The sequence below is a fragment of the Heterocephalus glaber genome, unplaced genomic scaffold, assembly GCF_053883595.1.
Source record: "Heterocephalus glaber isolate CG9 unplaced genomic scaffold, H.glaber_assembly_v1.0 deba00001577, whole genome shotgun sequence".
NCBI lineage: Eukaryota > Metazoa > Chordata > Mammalia > Rodentia > Bathyergidae > Heterocephalus > Heterocephalus glaber.
In genome coordinates this window covers 6,064,626-6,085,903 of record NW_028258358.1, presented here as the reverse complement: position 1 = coordinate 6,085,903, position 21,278 = coordinate 6,064,626, and positions in this window count along the sequence as shown.

Below are 21,278 nucleotides of genomic sequence, written 5' to 3'. Positions count from 1 at the left end.
AAGTTAGCTTTCTTGACTTGCTTACCTGTTTTCAGGTTGAGTAACTTAGACATATCTATAATTTAATGATTATGAAGTAAATTCTGGGTGCTTAAGTAATATAAGAAGGAAGAAAATAAATATCTATTATTGAAAGTATGCTTTGAATTGAACTATGCATTAAAAATCAACTTATGTAGGCTCTGCTGCTATGCTGAGCTAATTACCACTGTCATTTCCATAATTATGTGGTATATTCATTTCACAGAACAGCACTTAGGGTAGAAATAACATAATTTAGCATACCCGCTTCAATAAACTGTGTAGTTGAAAGTATGTATGAATAAATTTTAAGTTATATGACTTCTTGGATCAACAGTGACACAAATGTCTGAGAAGTAAACATTAATAACATAAAATTAGTTACTTTAAACAATCTTGAGCTTTGACTTTGCATAAGTCTTTATTTAAATTCAAGGTATTTAAATATGATAAATGTAAATTGTTCTAGTAAAAATTCTGTGATTATATAGATAAAAATTGTGTTTAATTTTACCCTACCCCAGAGATACTGATTTAAATATAAACATTATGATTTTTATTGCAGTAATGCTTACTTACTTGATAGCACAAACTATTTAAAGCATCTTTTTAAAGTTTGAAACAGACTTCACATGTGACAGAGACATATCTTGAAAAATTTAGCAGTCTTGAATAACGCACATGATAGTTTCTAAACAAATATTTCTTGAGTTACAGCAATAGAAGCATGACTTCTAGAGGAAAAAAAAATCATTTACATGTGCATCTACATATATCACATTACTTAATCCTAGAATAATCATGTAACAAAAGAGTGATTATCATTATTTCACATATGAGTAAATCAACCATCAGAGAGTTTATATTTACTTAAGAAGATGTCATGGCTTGTGTCTAGATGTTCCCCCAAAGCCTCATGAAGTGGCTAGATTATTTTTCAGAGGTGACTGGATCAAGAATCTGTGATGTTGGGATCAATTCATGAGGCAATGCTAGGATCAAGGGCACTAGAATTAAGCATGCAAGTGTTGCCCATCCTAAATAGTCTAGATAAGATAAAAGGGGCAGAAAGATATTGTAGAGGTCTCTTCTTACTTTTGCTATTTTGCCTGCAATTCTGCCTTAGAGCCATCCAACTATGGACTGAAACCTCTACAAATCTAAGCCAAATAAACTTTTCCTCCTTTAACATATGGGTGTGGAGTATTTTGTCTCAGCAATGAGAAATGGAACTAAGAAAGAATTTGTATCAGAGAAGGGGGATTGTTGCTGTAACATTACCTGGCCATGTGGCTCAAGAGACTTTGGAACTGGTTTGTGAGAAAGAGATAAGTTATGAAAGGTTTGGAAATGCTGGCTGAAAAAGTAGAGCTAGAATGAGTTAGGCTATAATTGATGGGAGATTCTGGTCAGAGCTCAGAAGACCAGAACACTGATGGAAATGCTACTGGTAAAGATCAGGCATGGGAGGTTTCTGCTAGGAAGTACTGTATTGGCTGTTGGACGCTGGACAGTGTGTATTATCTTGTCAGAAGGTTTGTCTTCATTTTGCTGAAGTCCAGCAATTGTGCCTGCAACTGAGATTAAGGGTGGTAGACTTATTAATGTGGCAGAAGAAACTTCAAGGCAATCTAGGGTTGAGGTAGTGGCATGGTTTCTATTGGGGGCTTTTAGCCAGATTTATGTTGAGAATCAAGAGCAAAGAGCCCAGTGGAATGATTTAAAACTGTCTGAGTTTGGCCAGAAACAAAGCTCCAGTAAAGCTGTGGATCACAAAGATAGAGCAGAGGAGACCTTGATTCCTGAGAAGAAACAGGAGAATAGAAAAGATCACCTAATGACATCACAAGAAGCATCAAGACTTCACCTTTTGAAGCCTCAAAATTTCAAAAGTGAAAGGCTTTGCTTTGAGAGGAGAACCACAAAGTACTACATTCTAGAATGGTGATGGCCTAGGGAAGTTGTTCCTTAGGATTTGGTTCATAGGCACTTGAACCCTAAAGCCAAGAGAGAAGGAAGCCTGGCTACTGCTCCAGCTAGCAGCAGACCTTGGTGTCATCCACATCATACTGGTTTTATGTGCAATTAGAATGCGAGAGTTGTGAGGTCAAGAAGGCTTCCACCCAGATTTCAGAAGAAGGCCTGGGAGGCCAGGCATTGTTTTCATGAGAGGGCAGTTTTGTGAAGTTCTGAGTGTGAAGCTGAAGGTTCAGTGGAGACCCCAGAAGTGCAGAGAAGCCAGGAACATGTATCATCTGAGGAAAATTGCAAGGAGAGAGCAGATCTGGCCCCAGAGAGAATCCATGGAAGCTACAACCACTAGCAGTGCTATAAGGCCATAGCCACTCAAGCCTTTTACAGTTAACAACTTGCAACAGATTGTCTCTAGTGTAAGAAACTGAAAGTGTAAATAAGGACTAATAGGTATAATAGATTATGTGAAATAGGAAGAAAAGGTTCAAAGAGGAAGGGAAAGTGGGTGGGGTAGGAGTAATGAAAGAAGGTAATGGAATTAATGTGAGCAAAAGAAAAATGTAAACAAAATCTTTGTAAATAGGGAGGGATGGAAGGTTGAAGGGAGGGCAGGGGAAGGGGGTAAAATAAGAACCAAGATGAATTATGTAAAGGTGCAAATTTCCAATGATGAATGTCATTATTTATATACCTTAAATGTACCAATAAAATTAATAAAAAAGAAAAAATAAAGAAAATAACATTAGTTTATATAAAGACCTTACAACAATTCTTATCTCCTAACAAATGTAATATAGTTAGTATACAATAAGAGGGAAATAAATCATTAATACTTGCCATACATCAGTGTATAATTGCACAGCTTTACCTTGTAAGTGCAAATAAGTTCACAGTTTATTGTTTTTCTATTTAAATTTTAGTGTACTCATATTAGATTTACCACTCCTCAGGTTTAAGAATGATAAAACATATAAATTATTGTCTCATATTTATTGTATGTTATTACTACTATTACTGTATAGTTGTCAAAACACATTAAAATTTTTGAGATTATTAGGGAGTATTTCATGTTTATGGTCCTACTTATTGATATTTTCTTTTTTGTGTGTGATAATTTTTAGCTCTAATTTTTCAAGTGGTGATTATGAAAATAGCATAAAAAAGCAAGAGAATTTCTTCTAAAAACACAAAATTGCTCTCACTAGTTTGGAAGACCAAGTAGAAAGACTTCAAGTTGAAGCTGAGACTGGGCAACTTAGGGACTTAGACACCCTGTCACAAAATTAAATGATAAAATGTGTTGGAGATGTCACTCAGTGCAGGGCCATGAGTTCAATCCCCAGTGCTTCTCCAAAAATAAAATGTTAGTATCATGCAGAATTTCCTAAGTTCTTTTTGATAAATATTGAATTAAGAAACTTAGATGCAACTCAATACTTTCTGAGAAGATTTAAATTAATATATGGTTCTTTATAGTTGAAAACTGTAGCTCTTTTACCAATGGATATGTTGCATTACTTTTTCTAAACTCCCTTAATTATCATTTCTTTCTACAGGTCTTACCCAACAATTGGTTAGCAGATAGTTTAAAGCTGGATGTCTCAAAAGAGTTCTTTGTTATATGTGTGTCTCTGTGTTTTTGTCTGTGTACATGTACGTGTACTTAGAAAAACATAATGCAAAGTTATGTGTATGTGAGTGTGTATTTGTGTTGATTCTTATATTTAAGGCATCTGGAAAGAAATCCTGTTATAAATTTATGAAGCTCCACATAAATACAAACTCCAGAAGTTGATTCTATTTGATTATATATGTACTTGAGGATGATTTTTTTAATATTTTTAAAGAAAACAACTCTATAATTCCATCTCTAATATTGTAGTTAGCCACTTATTTTATCTTGTAATTCCTAAATTCATGGATGTAACAAGTTACAGTCTTATAGAGTAAAATGAAATTTCATAAAATATGTATGGAAATAAAATATGGAGACCCTGGAAGTTTCCCAGTAAAATTTCCATGTGATTTTCAGGATCAAAGATAAAAATCAGTTGTCCTATCATCCCTGAATCTCAAGGTATTATTAAAATTCAGACGGAAGCAGATTTATTAGCCAGCATTTCATACTAAGTTAGTATAGATTAGGTTGAAACCTGTTTCTACCCTCAGAGTCAAAAGCAATGAAGAATCAATAAAAGATTCAACTGCTTTCATACTATTCTTAATGAAATTTTCCAGAAATGCAGTGTATAGCATAACAAATAGCTGAATTGGGAATCAAAAGTCCACTTGATTTTATTCTACTATTATTGTGTGAAAATGCCTTCATATGTTATGATCTTGGTGTATGATTTTTGTGTGTCTCCTGACTGTCCCTCCATAATGCTAGGGATTGTGTGTCTTTTTTTAAAATTAAATTTATTGGTACATTTTAGTTATACAATATGATGACGTTCATCATTGGGAATTTGTACCTTTGCATAATCTCTCTTGTTTCTTATTTTTTCCCCACTCCCCTGCCCTCCCTTCAACCCTTCCACTCCTCCCTGTTTACAAAGACTTTGTTTCCATTTTATCCTTTTTCTCATATTTATTCCTTTCCCCTCCCCCTCTCACTTCCCCTTACCCTATGGACCTTTTCTTCCTATTTCACATTATCTATTATACCTTTTGATCCTTATTTTCACTTTCAGTTTCTCACTCCATAGAAACTATTTGATATTTACACATGTATGTGCTATTTATTTCACTTAAGAGTATTGCCTCAATGTGCATCCATTTAGCTATAAATGTCTCTAATTTCTAATTCTTTATGGCTGAGTGAGTAGTACTCCATACTCCATTTTATTAAAAAAAATTGTTTTAACAATGTCACTGTTTTAACAATGTCACTCTTTTATCAATGTCCCTTACAGAATGTACAATACTGATATTAACAGTCAGTCTGGAATGCAGAGGATTAGGGAAAAAGAAAGAAGGAGAGAAGGAAGTGGATACATGAGTTAGAAGAGAGGGAGTTAAGAGAAACATCAGTAGGTAATAATTATATAGGATTCTTGATTGTTAGAATTTTTTATAGGTGAATTAAAGATGCTAGTGTAAAGAGGATTTGAGATAACTTTTGTGGATGTGGGAGGAAGGAGACAAAGGAAGGGAAGTGTAATTAGAGATTGAGGGAACCTGTGAGATGGTCAAAAGTCGTTAATATATTTGTAGGTAGCTTTTTTTGGATGCTCTAAGCACAATTTTGGTAATTGTTACTCTGGCAGGCCCATGAATGATACTACAGTAAAAGCTTGCTTTGTGAGCATTATTCATGTTGGGAACATGCTTATAATCCAAAGCATTTGTATTTCAGGTTAAATTACCCCATATGAAATAATAAAACTCAAATGCTTCTTTCTACAACACAAAAATATTCATATAAAATGATTATAATTCTGTAATATAATACAAAATAATGAGAAAAGTATGAAATATAAAAGAATAAACAAATTAACCTACACTTATCTTTGAAAACCTTTGTGGTTGGTGTGAGGGAGAAAAGAGGAGGATTATTGTGTGAGATGACTTTCACTGTCACTGGCTAAATCACTGCTATCTATTGACTCAATGGAATTTTTTTTTTTTTTGGTACAACTTTAGCAAGCAATCTATCCAGTGACACTCGTTTTTGCCTTTTGAGGATTTCATGGAAAGGTGACACTGCATTGCTGGTAAGCAGATTTGTTGCTCATACTTCTACAGGCTTATTCAGGTGATATTTTTCTAAAAAATTTTGCACTGTTTCCCACACTTTACACATTTCCCTAATCTCATTTGAAGTGAGAGATTCCTTCTCCTTTTTCTCGTCCTTCTCGGCAGATGAGATCTCTATAATCTCTCTCTGTTGGCCAATGTGTACTCACAATCTCATAGCAAGAAGAGAGAGAACTATAAACTCAGTTTTTATCATGTGACACTTGATATCACGTACTACTACTATCGCAAGACATTGCTCATTTATCAAGTTTATCAGAAACGTTTGCTTGATTGTCGAACACTAGCAGAACAAGTTACTTGGAATTCAAAGTTCTACTATATTTAAGTTAAGCACAGTTTAGTTCTTATTCTCTTTTGCACATATACAGGCACCATATTACACTAAAAGTGGAGAGGAAGAGAAGGAAGATGAGATAAGAATATGAGAGAGAGGTAAGAAAAATGAGTATTATGGAAAAACATTTAAAAAATAAAAAAGAAAGAATAAAAGAGAGTAGAATAAGGAAGAAAATTTAAAATATGAAATAAATAATAAAAAGAAACAAAAAATCTAAATCAAAGAAACAAACAAGCAAACAATCAAAAAACCCTGATGCAGTTGGTTTAGTATGTGTTGCAGTCAGTCTTATTATATACATAAAATATGTAAAGGGGCAAATTTCCAATGATGAATGTCATTATATTGTATACCTAAAATGTACCAATGATTAGAATGAATAATCGATAATGCAAAATAGGAAGAAAAGGTCCAAAGGGGCAGGGGTAGTGGGAGGGGCAGGGGAAAGGAAAGAAGGGAAAGGAAAAATGATGAGAAATGGAAAAAATGGAAACAAAGTCTTTGTAAATAGGGAAGGGTGGAGGGGGTGAAGGGAGGGCTAGGAATGTGGAAAAAATAAGAACCGAGATGCACTACGTAAAGGTACAGTTCCCAATGAGAAATGTAATTGTGTTGTATACCTAAAATGTACCAATAAAAGAATTTAATTAAAAAAAAAAAATCCAAGCTTTTTTTCCCACTGTGGTCTTCTTCAGTTCATGAAGCCTACAGATCCTAATGGCTCTCCAGGTCCACTTCTTGGCTGCAAGCTTTGGGTTGGAAATGATTCTACAGGCCTGTGTCTTTGTCCAAAGATCCAAATTCCTTAGTTAATTGAGAAGAAGGGGATGTAGTATAGTTTGCTGAACTCCTAGTGCTCTTCTGCCAGAAACCTTCCACTCTTACTCTCTTCACTTCAGGGAAAATCCTGCAATTTTCTCTGGATTTCCCTCCACAGGGATATTTTTAATGCATGACTGGTAGCCCTCTGCCCTAGGCTGTACTCTGTCTTTCCATACTTGACCTTCCTCAGTGAAAGTTCCAAGAGCTTCACTCTACAACCCATGGAACTTGGCAGGGACCCCAGATTCAGCAGAGGGCCTCTTTTGTCAGTGCAGCATCATGGGGAGTAGACAGGGTTTCACACTGGCTGAGAATTCCCTGGGTTTGAGGAAAACAATAGCAGAATATCTGCTTTTGTTGGTTTTGCTGAATCTCTGGCTCCCCTTTGTCTTTCAGGATGCAACCTTCGACTCTCCACTAGCAAGTTCTATGGTTCCTATGGCTCAATGCTATTGCTCCTGGTGCTCAGTGCCCTCTGGTGGAAGCACGGAGCTTTCTTTCTTGGTATGGGATAATGAGTGGCAGCCCAGGCATCGTATTGTCTCAGCGGTGCCCAGTGTTTGAGCAAAAAGGAGCATACCTGCTTCTGATTTGGCTCTACTAAATCTCTTTTCTCCTCTAAGTCTCCTGGGATACAGTCCTTGACTCTTTTGTAGCAGGTGTGGCATGGCCTAAAGCTCATGATGTTCAATGACAGTCTGCTTAGGATGGAGGACTTCCCTTCCTGATATCAAATTGTGGGTACTTGGTAGGATGCCGAAGGGATGCAGAGTTCCCTGGTGTTTGAGAGGATGCTGAAGGAGAGAGGTTGCTTGTTTTAGTATTGCTGGCTCTCCTTGTTTGCCCTGTGTTTCACCAGCTTCAGTCTGTGTTTCCCTGGGGCCCTAATTACAGTTATCTCTCAAGCTAGTTTTCCTCTTTCAGGTAGAAGGGAGAGTATGTAGGGATGCTATTCCAGGAGTATGGTCTTTCCAGCACTGGCTTCTTCTCACAGGAAGTTAGAGCTGCTACCAGGATGATGAGTTTGTTGGATGAAGAGTGTATCAAGAGCTTAAGGAGCTGGAGACCAGTGGTGTCTCCACTTCCTTTCTCAACCACCTTGCTATTTGGTTCATTCAGTAGATTTTACCTTCAGGTAGTTTCTCTATCTGGGTGTGATTACCTTTTCCATTTCAGAATAAATGCATTATCTAGTGGTTCTCCCCTGAGCTTCCTTCTTACATATCCATCTGTAATAGGTCATATTGGAATCCTTTCTTTTTGATTTTTACAAAGGCTCATAGTTAAGAATTTGCTTTGAGTCTGAAAGGGGTTTTTGGGTTTGGACTTTTAAGCAGTGCTAGAACTGTTAAGACTGGTGATACTTAGAGATGTACTAAATGCATTTTGCATAAAGAGATGTGCATGAGATTTTGGGCTCAGGGGCAAAATGTTATGGCTTAGATCAAGAATATTTCCCCAATGTCTCATGTACACAAAGGAGGACATTTGGAAGGTGATTGGATCATGGGGGGACTACTGGATTGGTCCACTTGTGAATGTATGGCTGAATTTGCTCTTGGGAAGTAGGGCCTAGTCAGAGAAGGCAGTTCACTGGGAGTATGACCTAAAAAGATATGTCTCCCTTCCTGGCTCCTCCATTTTATCTCTACTTTCTGGCTTCTATAATGTGAGGAGCTTTTCCTTTACTATGGTCAGCAGTCATCCTGTTTCTGCCTGGATCCAGCCTACTACAGACTGAAACTGTGAGCCAAAAAAAACCTCTCCTCTTTCATGTTCTGAATACTGAGTGTTTTGTTCTAGTTGTAAAAATGTGACTTAGGTGCTCAGTATGCAAAATTGAGATGGTGCGGAGATTAAGCCATATACTGTACTCATGAATTTTGATTTGACAAGTGAGTTATTTTATGGAGAGGGTTCTCTCACCTTGTTTCTTTTCATTTAGAATGGACCCCCCTCAAGAAAGTAACTTCAGGCTAAAAAAATCACAAAATCTTCATGAATCAGATGCTCAGTTTCGATGAGATGACAATAGCAAGCTTTATAAAGAGCTTTTTGTTTTCCAGCTGCCTTATGAAGGAAGGAATATCTACAAAAACTGATGGGATGCATCTGTGAACAAACTGCCTACCTCTACTAGAGGCTCCAATCAGCAGTATAGATCAAAGTTGGCCCTAGAATTATGGGGCACCAAAGTTGAAACCAAGCTACATACAACTGACAAATTTCAATGCATCCTTTTGATTCAGGCATGAAAGATAAAGGTTGCTTTCAAGTTGGCCAATAAAAAGGGCTTTTTTAGGTGCCCTAGTGAGGTTCATAATACCTTTAACACTACATTGTATAGGATGTTAAGCCTCCTTTTTAGTAATGGAGGGTCAATGTCATAATAGTAGACTTATGACATACCCTCTCTACCCCTTCAAATACTGTACTTGATTAGCAGGACCTTGAATTTTATCAGGGTGTGCCAGCCACTTTTTTTTTTTTTTTGATGGAGATCTGATTGTACTGTAGTGAAAACTGAGACTGAGTCTTCCGAATTGTTAACCAACTAGAACTCATCTGTTTGGTTTTTGTGCCACATTTTAAACTTTAATAGTGGTGTAAGGCTGACAAGTTTATCTCTGTAGCACATTGCAGATAATCAAGATTATCATTGTCAAAAGAATTTGAATAGGTCTTGGTATTCAAATGCTAGTAAAATAGAAAAAAATCATTTGGAAACATCTAGAATAGCACATTGTATGTCATCAGTGTATGCCCTGTGCATAATTGTGGTCCATTGTTCAGAGCAACCAGGGCTACTGAGCTCAAACTCAATTCAGTCCATGATATTCCAGTATAAATCTCTGGCTCTTGTCAGGTTTCAGTGACTATTCAGGGATGCTGTACTGAGTAGTCCAGTGCTTATCACTCCTGCTGCCTTAAATTTGTTAATAGGATTGCAACTTTCATCTTTTAGGATTCTAAATTGATTTTGGTAAATCAAATGGAGGGACACTGGTTATCTCTCCATATGAACCAATCCCTGAATGAAACAACCTCCTTTAATACTTTATGAACACTTCAAGTACAGAAATTGCATATATTTTTAAATTACATATTTTCTCAATGACAAGTCATTGATGTGACACCAGCAAAGTCACTTAAGATTCCTAACCCATCTACATAGTGTGTGTGTGTGTGTGTGTGTGTGTGTGTGTTTTCTCATATCGGAATATAGACAGAGAAAATTAACCCTCTTCCACAGGTGAGTACTGAGTAAGCAGGAGGGAAGGAGAATCTAACTGTGTGGTACTAATGATCAGGGAGACTTTTTTTTGTAACCTGTTGACTCAGTGACAGCACTGCCTCTCCTACTGAATCTCTGATGGCTTCTGCCAGTGTTATCCATGGGTTATTTTGATCTCTGACTCTTGCTTTAAATCACTCTGCATATAGTTCCTCATTAGTTACAGATCTATGGCCTCTCAGGTGGGGAGTGGGGATTTCTGAATCATTGTCATGATAACATTTCCTCATCCTCCTATCCAGAGGAGAATGAGCAACATCAAAGCACCAACCTGCTGGCTCATTTCAATTCCAACTGCACTGCTCACCCCCTACACTTTCATTCATAGTGGACAGTCATTAATTCACTTCAGGGCTGTGGGATGGGAACAAGTTGATTTGGTGTCTACTCTTCAGGTACACGTCATGAGGAAAGCCCTATTGAAACAGACACAGCTCAGGCTTGAGACTCAGAGCTCCAGATATCTAGAGCAATTTTTACTGCCTCTGGACACATCTCAAAACCCATGGGTCTCATTGGTGGATTGAATGTGAAGTGTAAGAGTAAGTATGGAGTGAAAATAACTCAAAGCTTTAAAAATCTGCTGTAATGTATAGATAGAGATGATTTTTAAAAATTGGAGAATATTATGACATAATTCATTTACAGTTGATCTAAGATTCAACATTTTAGATTTTTTTCTTAGTCTTTCCTTGTGTAGTTTGCCTAGCCTTTATTAAAGTATGTTTAACAAGAACTGCATCAACAATGACAACAGCAAAAGCACTGTATATTTATGGAGTACAATCTAACATTAGCTTTCATTCTATTCTGAAGAATTTGTAATAGGGCTGGGGATGTAGCTCAGTGGTGCTGCGCCTACCTGGCAATTGCAAGGTACTGAGTTCAAGGTCCTGGTACTAAATAATAATAATAATAATAATAATAATAATAATAATTGAAAGTAAAACAACAGCAATAAGCAAATTTAAGATTCTTAAGAGCAAAATTATAAGTAAAAAAAATCTGAACTTTTGAAAACTTAAGAATGAAAGTAATGGTGTGAGCCATCCCTTCATTTTGTACAGAAGTAATAGGTATTGAAAATTTCTATTGAATTTAACTTAAGATAGATCTCCTTTCTAGTTTTCTAGAAAATTTTTACATGCTTCCTGTATATATGATAAAATGCATTTAAAATAATATTCTAATATATTGATGATATCACTTAAAATATTTGAAGTCTTCACACATAATTCATTTTGAAATACTTCTAAATTTTCCAGTTTTGATACTAGAAGTATCATCCTGGCTCTTATTTTGAAAAGAAACAATTCTTTTCCAAAGGAGGCATTTTAAAATATTTTCAAATAAGTTAATAGTTGCTTTAGGGAAGCATTAAGGAATATATGGTCGCTTTAAGATCTATCTAAAGTATGCAATGAAATAAACATTTAGTATTTAGCCTGTACATTCAAATGATAAATACAAACAAATGACATTATTTAAGTCGTATTGCTCACTGCCCTTTCATAAAATTAACATTTATATAGATTTTTCTTAGTATTAGTCATTGTTCTACATGTGCTTAATATAACAATTACTTTTTATAACAGTCTTGTGTTAAATTTTGATAGCATGCCCAGTTTATAAATATAGAAGCTGAAATTCTGAGAGGTCCAAAAGTGTGTAAAAAACTCATACACCTAATACATGGAACAGTTAGGATTTAAAGGTAGGCTCTATTTCTTTCTTCTTATCAATATGCAGCATAATATCAGGAATTATTAGTGAACATTATTTAGTATCATCTGCTATCAAAATCTATTATTAGATGTTACCAATAAATAATATTTAGACAATCAATTTTGGCCCAAATTTCTACTTAATCCAAAGATATTATTTTACCATACACATGTGCACACCCAATACATACTTTATATTATTGATATATTTTGAAATTTAAAAAATCAGAATTTGATTTCATTAAGGGCTTCTGGATTTTATTTCTTACTTAACATCAAATGAGAATAGAATAATTAAACACCTTAAATCAGTCAGGGTGTTTAATCTTAATTGAGGAAGCTGTTTCTCAGAGAAAAACAATGTTCATTATGTGGTCCAAGTTTTTTTGCCTAAAATCAATCAAGTAAGCAGAATAAAATATTTACATAAATCATATAATGTGTAAAAATTCTTGATAATTTATGCTTAGATTTAACAATTGTAATAAAATAACAAAACAGTAAAGAAATAATAATAAACTAAAATTTAGTCAAAAATTGTTAAGAAACAAAGAATGACAGGATATTTGGAAGATATATAAATTTAAAATGGTATTGCCTTATTTACACAAATTAAAACAAATAAATATATAGATATATCCAAAATGTGAATAAAGAAAAATGTATATATGTGCATATAACTACAGATGCATATCAAATATACACAAAATAAAATCTCCATATATTCTATCAATTGAAAATTATTTTCCTCTAAAAAGGATTCAGAATTTATAACAACCTCAAATATGTACAGTGCAAAAATTGCAGCACTTTCTTCATATATATATTCAACAACTGTCTAGAGTTCAATAGATTCATATGATCCAAGAAAGAAGTGAAGCTAATAAAAGTGGAAACTCACTGAGTTTTAAAGGTTGATGACCATGGAAATAGAACTGCAGTGTTTCAAATTGACAGGATAGTGTAAATCTATGCTACTAGCTCTGGCTATACACCTGTCATAGATAAAACTACCTGGCAGTGGTCTCATCAAAGGAAAAACAAATGTGTGAAAAAGAATTCTTGTTCAGTAAAAGTAACGATGCTACTTTTGTTCTTAGATTATTAAAGGAAAGGCAATCACTTGATTTTATTATAACTTCTTCCAATGTCAAATTATCTTTCTCACATATTTATTTGCTATTCATTATTTTGGTTCACATTTAAGTTAACTTTGTGTTATGTGTATTTCAGGTACAAAGACATATCTTGGAAAGTATTTTCTGAAAAAAATATTTTAGAAATAAGTTTGAATACTAGATTTTAAAACATTTTCTTTCAAAACTGTGAAATCAATTGCTAACATATAGAAAAATAAAATGTTTTTCTTCTTTGTGGACTCATAGTCAAATTAGTAAATTTTATTAAAATCTGACATTGTAAATCTGCATCTTTACCTGAATATGAAAAATACATATACTTCAGTACTTTATACTGAAAAGGGCAACACTATACCATAAAATGAGCAAAGTATATTATATAAAGTAACATTTAAAGAATACTGTTTAGATTAAATTAGTTTGTAATACATTCTTTGTAAAAACAAAAATTATGTATTTGATTTTATGTGAAGTAGTATTAGTTTTCTGTTGCCATTGTAGCAAATTATGACAAACTTAGTGATGCAACATAATATCTTATGGTTCTGGAGGTAAAAGTCCTAATAAGATTTCACTTGTCTGAAACCAAAGTCTCTCCAGAGAGAAAAGAGGTACATTCATTCTCTTCCGTTTTCCAGCTTCTAAAGCTGCATGCCTTGCATTCTTTGGTTTATGGTCTTTTCCTACAACATTAAAGGGAGTGGCACAGCACCTCCAAAACTTTCTGTGTTTCTGCCTTCACAATGGCTTTCCTCATGAGGAGGTGCTACAGGATTAAAGATGACAAGGTATAGGAACCTAATAAGCTCAGAGGATGTAAACACTGTATGTTATAAACATGAAATAAGACGAATAATATCAACAAGAACAAATATGCAGACAGAGGATTTAGAGGAGGTGGGAGGGAGTCAGGAAGGAAGGGGAAGAGAATTAAAAATGAAAAGAATCAATCTGAATTACATACATATACCCACTCCCCAAGATGATTGTAAACTAAATGTATTGCAAACGTGTACCGATAAAAAATTAAATAAGGTTTAAATAGGAGGATGCTTGTGATTTCCTAGAACAACTAGGACGATTTTCCCATCTCAAGATTTTAACTTGACCTCATCTGCAATGTTCCTTTCATCATATAAGGTATTCAAAGTTCTGAAAATCAAATCATACACATATTGCAGGTGTGAGTTGTAATTTTTCAGCCTAGCATATAGTGTTAGGCATAAATTATACATGATTAGATGTGATTCTACTGTAATTTATTTCTAATTTACTAGCTGTAGATATCTAAATCACTTGAAATTCTAAATGATACTTTCATATAAATCACATAATAAAAATATTTGCTATATCAAATTTCTATTTTCAAAATGCTTTTTTCTTTAATTTTTTTCTAAATATATGAAATATTTTATTCAAACCAAAATATATTAACACAATAATGAAGACCATGTGAAAGAAAATAAATGATATGACTTATTTTTACATTATGAGCATCTTTATATGTAATAAATAGATGAAAGCATAAAAATAGAAATACACTTCTTAATGGACAGAATTTAAATAAACTATTATCAAGTCATTTCTAATGGCAGGCATGCCTGTAATCCCAAAGGTTTGGAAGGTTAAGAAGAAGGATCACAGTTTCCAGAAAAACCTGGGCAACTAAAAAATAGTCTGTTTCAAAATTTAAAAAAAATTACTGGATGTGTAGCTCAATGATAGAGCACCCCTGAGTTCAATCCTAGCATTGCAAATAGAAGTCATTATCAAATCTTTATCTAAATTAATAAACAGATTATAGAAATCCTACTCAATAGCATGCCAACATGACATATTTATGGGTGAAGATAATATAAAATATAACTATTAGAAATATATGCAAAGAATATACACTGCAAAATAAAAATTTCAAAAGTATTAGAAATGCATATACTCCAATATTCATGTAATCACTTAATATTTGAGAATACTAATACTTGTTTAAATCAACAAAGTTAATTTATTTTTCCTAAAGATCCATCAGTTATTAGTCATTATTACAATATTATAAATTGGTGATGCACTCATATAATAAAGAAGCTGTAATACAAATATACATCTTATTTGAAAAATGTAAATTCTAAATTATAGTGCTAGCATAACTGGCAGGATAAAAATCTTCAAGTTCAAAATCAATACAGTGAAGGAAAAGCAAGTTCCTAATATCTCTGTTTTAAGTGATATCTAAAGAATATAATATACTTTATTTTCTTCACAGGATATTTTTGTGAACTAAATCATCATTGAATCACAGACTAATTATAACTTTAGCAATCTAAAATTTCTTTTTATTTCAATGTACATTCATATTTAGCAAATTTCAATGTATTATAAAACCATATACTGTCTTGTTGTAGAAATAAATTTATAGTTTTAGAGCACAGAATCATTTAGCTTGCATGATGAACAAAGAAATATTCAATTAATCCTTGGTGAATTACACTGAAATGATATTAATGATTCATTTACATCAAATTTCATGATAATAGGCAATTTTTCTTAAGATTTTCAGGAACTATTTTTTGTTAATTTTACTTTCTGGATCCCAAATTGACAGATCTTACAGGATACTATTGGAAAGCATGATTTCATTAAAGAAAATAGTTGCTCAATTGTTTATACATATTAAAGAAAAACAATTGTATCATACTGTACTTTAAAAATCTATCACCCTTGCAATCCAATTTAATAGTTCCTTAGCAACAGGTGTTGCAGTTTTTCTAGTAATAATAAAATAAATGCTGAACTATATATGAATTTTATTTCAAGAAAGACACTATGTATCATATATCTCAGGTCAAATTTAAAGATAATATCTTTTTGATATATCATTTTCCTATTTATTGGACCAATGACTATCCTTGTAAAGCACTCACTTAAAGAAAAATAGAGAAAATATCATCTTACATGTTTAAATTAAACTCAAAAAGGATCTTTCTTAAAAGAATTTAAAAAGGATTTTCTTTTTATTCAAGAATTTTAAAAGAAACTAGAAGACTAATAAACTATATCTTATGTCAAAAACTAGTAACTTATTCAATAAATATTTACTGCTATGTAATCTTATGAATTATGTCCTCAGATCATAAGTGGAAAAAAGTGTGAATTCTAATTTATGGCAATAAATTATTCCAAATAAGGGCTGGTATTTCCTAATGACTGCATTATGTAATATTTAGTAACTTTTTATAGGTTATGTATATGGGTGTGTTATATATCGCAATGTATACTTATGGAGAGATGTGTGTATATAAAGATATAGACCGATTTGAGTATAGTTGTGTGCACATATGGAAATGTGAGTGTATAAATATGGATATGGATATGGACATCTATGGGTGTTCAAGGAGCATTAGAAATTAGTAAGAATGTGGTTGTGCATATGTTTTTATAGTTGCGTGTGTATATGAGGTGATTATGTCAGTGTTTCTAAAGCAAGGGCAATTTTACTTTTCAGGGAATATTTGACAATGTCCAGATATATTTTTGATTATCCAATCTGGGGGTGCTACTGAATTTTAGTGGGCAAAGACTGAGCAGTTTGCTCCTAGAGGCTGCTTTAAAATTGCATACAAAAAATTATTCTGTGCAGATTGGAATAGCAATAGTATTGAGTTAAGCACTTGTGTGTGAAGGGGAGTAAATTTTAGAAGGATGTTTTAAAACTTGCACAGACAAAACAATCAATAACTTTGCTGTGATTTTATGTTTCATATCATAAACAAAAGCCAAGAAAATTCTTTTCAACTACATCCTAAGCTATGCACTAAGTAGATGATTTAATGCTACTCCTTTCGTTATTGTTTCTTTTTCTCATTTTTTTGTATTTTTTCAGGCTTATTCTGGTAGGAGAAAAAGTTGAAGATAATATCCCCAATGTATTATTGCATTTGTCTGGGGGCATTTTTCTGATTGAAATGACATAAAATCCACTGGAAAGCAGAAATTCTGGATTTGATGAGGATGCAGCCCACACATCTCTGATTAAACCTTTGACTCTGTTGCTACAGCTGTCAAAATAAACTGATATGAAATATGAAAAAAGAGGTTCTCATTTTTAACTGCCAGATGCATTCCTATAACTCTCTCAAAATATTTTCTGTTCATTATATAAAAGAAGCCTATTTTCTTTGTAAAATCCATACAATAGATTGTATACATATCAAAGACATTTGTTTATTAGTGAAAGAACATGCATACTATTATCTCACACACAAGTATATTTTTGGCACTACCTGTATAGTTTATTTTGAATTTGTTTATTTATAGTAGCTACATGCTAGCAATTTTTCCTAAAATAGTGATACATAATATCCCAGTTGATATTTATCTATTACTGTACATTCCTACCGAGAGACAGACACACACACACATAAACACACACACACACACACACACACACACACAAATACTCTTTAATCTTTGAGTTTTGAAAGAATACTAACTACATACCTTTTGGGGATTCAAAAGAAAGAGAAGCCATTTTATTTTCAATCTGTCTACTATGTGTAATGGGATCCAAGTGAAAAATGTAACCATTGGAGTAGCTTTTTCTACATGTACTAAAAAATTGCTATTTTCTCTATAAGCCAGGTGATATAAATTTGTAAAATTGATGTACCGTGACTGTGTACATGTCTTTTTATTTGACTAAAATGCTACAGTTTTATTCTCCTTTTTTTTTTTTTAAAAAAAAGCATCTTGCAAATGCCTTTGTAAAGAATGCAGAGAGAATGGACAAATAAAATTAATCTTGCCTTTGGGCTCATTTTTAATACATTATTATCTGTCTGGTTTTTGTTTTGATAAATAAAACAACCTAGAAAAATACCAAAGCTGTTTATCTCTTGAGGTTACAAACAGCACATTGCTGTTTCCTTGATGAGCAAACCTAGTCATTAGAGGTAAAGACATGTTTACATTTTAATTTGGGTTAAATAGGATTAAACAAAATATTTATCACCTATCAATCACATATTATTAGATATAATATTATGATTCCTTTTACTAAAATAGGTGGAATTAGGTGTTTCACGATCATACAGATTGGGATCAATGTGGGACAACAATCATTCTACTGAGTGGGTACAGTATTCTGCTTGATCCAACCAGGTATTGAAAAATATCAGGTCACATGAGAAACATGACCTTTGGGCAGCTATTAGTAAACAGGTTTTCTCTTCTAAAAATTAATTTTATTGTTATATTTTTGACATACATAATAATGACACTCATTATAAGGAATTTGTACCTGTACATAATATATCTTAATTCTTGTTTATTCCCCATTCCCCTTGCTTCCATACAATCCTTCTCCTCATTTACTGAATATTATTTCCATTGTTTTCCTTCATCTATTTTGATTTTTTTCCCTATTCCTTTTCTTTCCTTCCCCCTCCTCCTCCCTTGTTCTTCTCATTTGAATTAGAGAATTCTACAATTCCTGTATAACTCATAAGCGATTTTTAATCTTATAACAGAATGTTAATGGATGATTAAAAAATCTTGTAATTCATATTTCACATGGGGTGGGATTTAGCTCAGTGGTTCCATGGGCTGTGTCACAAGTGCAAGGTCCCGAGTTCTATCCCCAGTACACAAAAAACCCAACTTGTCATATTCCACATGAAGAAATTTGTTTATCACGATCTTTTAGCATTCTTATTTTACAGATTCTTAAGCCAGATTTTGCAGTGTGAGGATAAATACAATTCCAATCCTTCAAATGAAGCAAATGCAACCTGAAAAATGAACTAATCTATGTATATTACTGACTGTGGTGGATTAACTAAGGGTCAACTTGGAGCATCCAGCTGAACTGAGTCATGCAGGAGACAGCAATATTGATTATGTTCCAAAGCAGGCTATAAGCAGTGAGGATGTAAAGAGTTAATCCCACAATTGGCTTGTTTAAAAAGTGAGTCCAGCTGAAGCCTACATGCCAAGGTCAGAGTAACTCACACCCAAATTCTGTTCACATAATTAAAACCTTCTTACTACAAAGACAATGTTCTAATTATAAGCATGTATTTTGTCTATTCTGTTCCTAATTCAAGAATGCTTTGTCTTGTCCTTTATGAGGCTTACTTACATTAATTCCTATAGAAACTGCATGATTGCACATCCTCACACATAGTTCTGCCGTTATACATAGCTTACCTTTACTCCAATTGATTACCAGTAAAAACTAGTGGTTTGGGGCTGGGTTGTAGCTCAGTGGTGCCCTGCCTACCTGGCAAGTGCAGGGTCCTGAGTTTGATCTCTAGTACTGCAAAACAAAATAAAACAAAACAACAGTGGCTTGGACTGGCCAGCACCTTTGTTGGTTGCACTGGCATTAGTTGTCCTGGCACTTCACTTTCTGTCTTAGTTCTTTTTAGTTGTCCCCCACCCCGGACCTCCATCATGCACTGAACGGGAGACTGGAGCCTACTGCATAGTTTTCCAGTAATGTTTCAGGGGTCCCTAGTAGAGTCAGCATGGGTCTGAGCATTGAAGACCCACCTGAAGATTGTTGCTGATAACATAAAAAGAGAACTGGATGGGAAGATCATTTGCTATTGATTTTCTTGGAGAAGCAGCTGGTTTTCCTGATCCAAACTCGGTTGTTCTCTCATTGTAGGAGGAATTTGGGTTGCTGGGAATGGCTGCTCTTCTCATCAGAGTAGCTCTGATCTTTGCCTTGCACATTGCTTCCTGACTCAAGTATATGTCTCTTAGTCTTGTGGCACAAATCCTTCACACTACCAACACAGGCTTTCTAGCTTCCACCACTGCCCTTTGGGCCTTCCCAGTGCAGTTCCTCGATACAGACTTGCAAAAGACATTGCTGTGGGCTGTAAACTTCTGGCTGGACTCATGGAGGACATTGTCTTGGGGTGTAAGTCGTTGGCTTGACTTGTGTGGGACATTGCCATGGGATCCAGGCCCTCAGTTGGATTCTTCAGGTCTCCAGTGTGTGGACAAATCTCTTCCATGCCTCTGCATTTGACTTTTTGGGTGATTCTTATAAAATAATACTATAAATTATTTGTCCTGTATTAAATCTATTCCCTTGCAAGCCCTGACTACAACACTGCCATACAAAGAAGCTCTTTAAAAGATTTAACTTTAAAATGAGACTACAAATATGAAGAGGATGTTTCTTTACCTATAATAATGCATTTTAAGTAATCTTTGAATTAAAGTGTTATAAAAGTAAGCTTAATTTAATTTAGAGTTAATTTCAATATTTAATGATAAAACATAAGAAAAGCAGTAGTATACAAAATGATGAGCATAATTTACATATTTTGGGGTAAAACAATGAAATTAAAGTGCTGAAAATTAATATATATCACTACTGTGAAGTCATTGATAGATACTTCAGTACACACACATACATACACATACACACACACACATATATATATAATGTATAATCATTAATTATTGAATGTTTCATTTTTAAATATTGAATAAATATCTAAGTTGGTTGGTACAAGTGATGATAGTTTAAATATGTATTGTTTTAGTTCTGGAAATATTTTCAATCTATTTCCTTACCTCTACATAGGAAATGGAGTAAAAGACTAACCAGACAAAAAAACACACCCACATGCACACGCGCATGCACACAGAAAGACATTTGCCTAAGACGTACAGGAAAGATGGGTGTGTGTGTGTGTGTGTGTGTGTGTGTGTGTGTGTGTCCATGTTCCTGCATGAGCATATTTTCTGGCTTCCATAAGTTTCTGAGGCTCAGTTTATATTTGCACATTTTCTTGGTATGTTTACATAATTACAATTCTTTTCTGTATTCCTGTCACCTGTATTGTTTTATTCAGCCTTTTCAGCAAATGTCTTCATTTCAAAAATTAGAGGGTTTTTTGGGACAATTTTTTTCCATTTCCACTTTTGTTAGGGTTCTAATTTTTTTCATTTCTTTTCATTCCATTTAGTATGAGTGTTTTTTCATTGAGAATATTGATAATAGCTATTAATATAATAATTTCAACATTAGATTATTAAAAGTATAGATTCCATTGAGTATCTTTTCTCTTGAAAATGCTACATTTTCCTCTTTGGATGTGATATGAATTTGTATTATATCCTGGACATTATGAGATTATATTTTTAGTCTCTGAATTTTCCTGTTTTTATCAAAGAACTTCCCATAATCT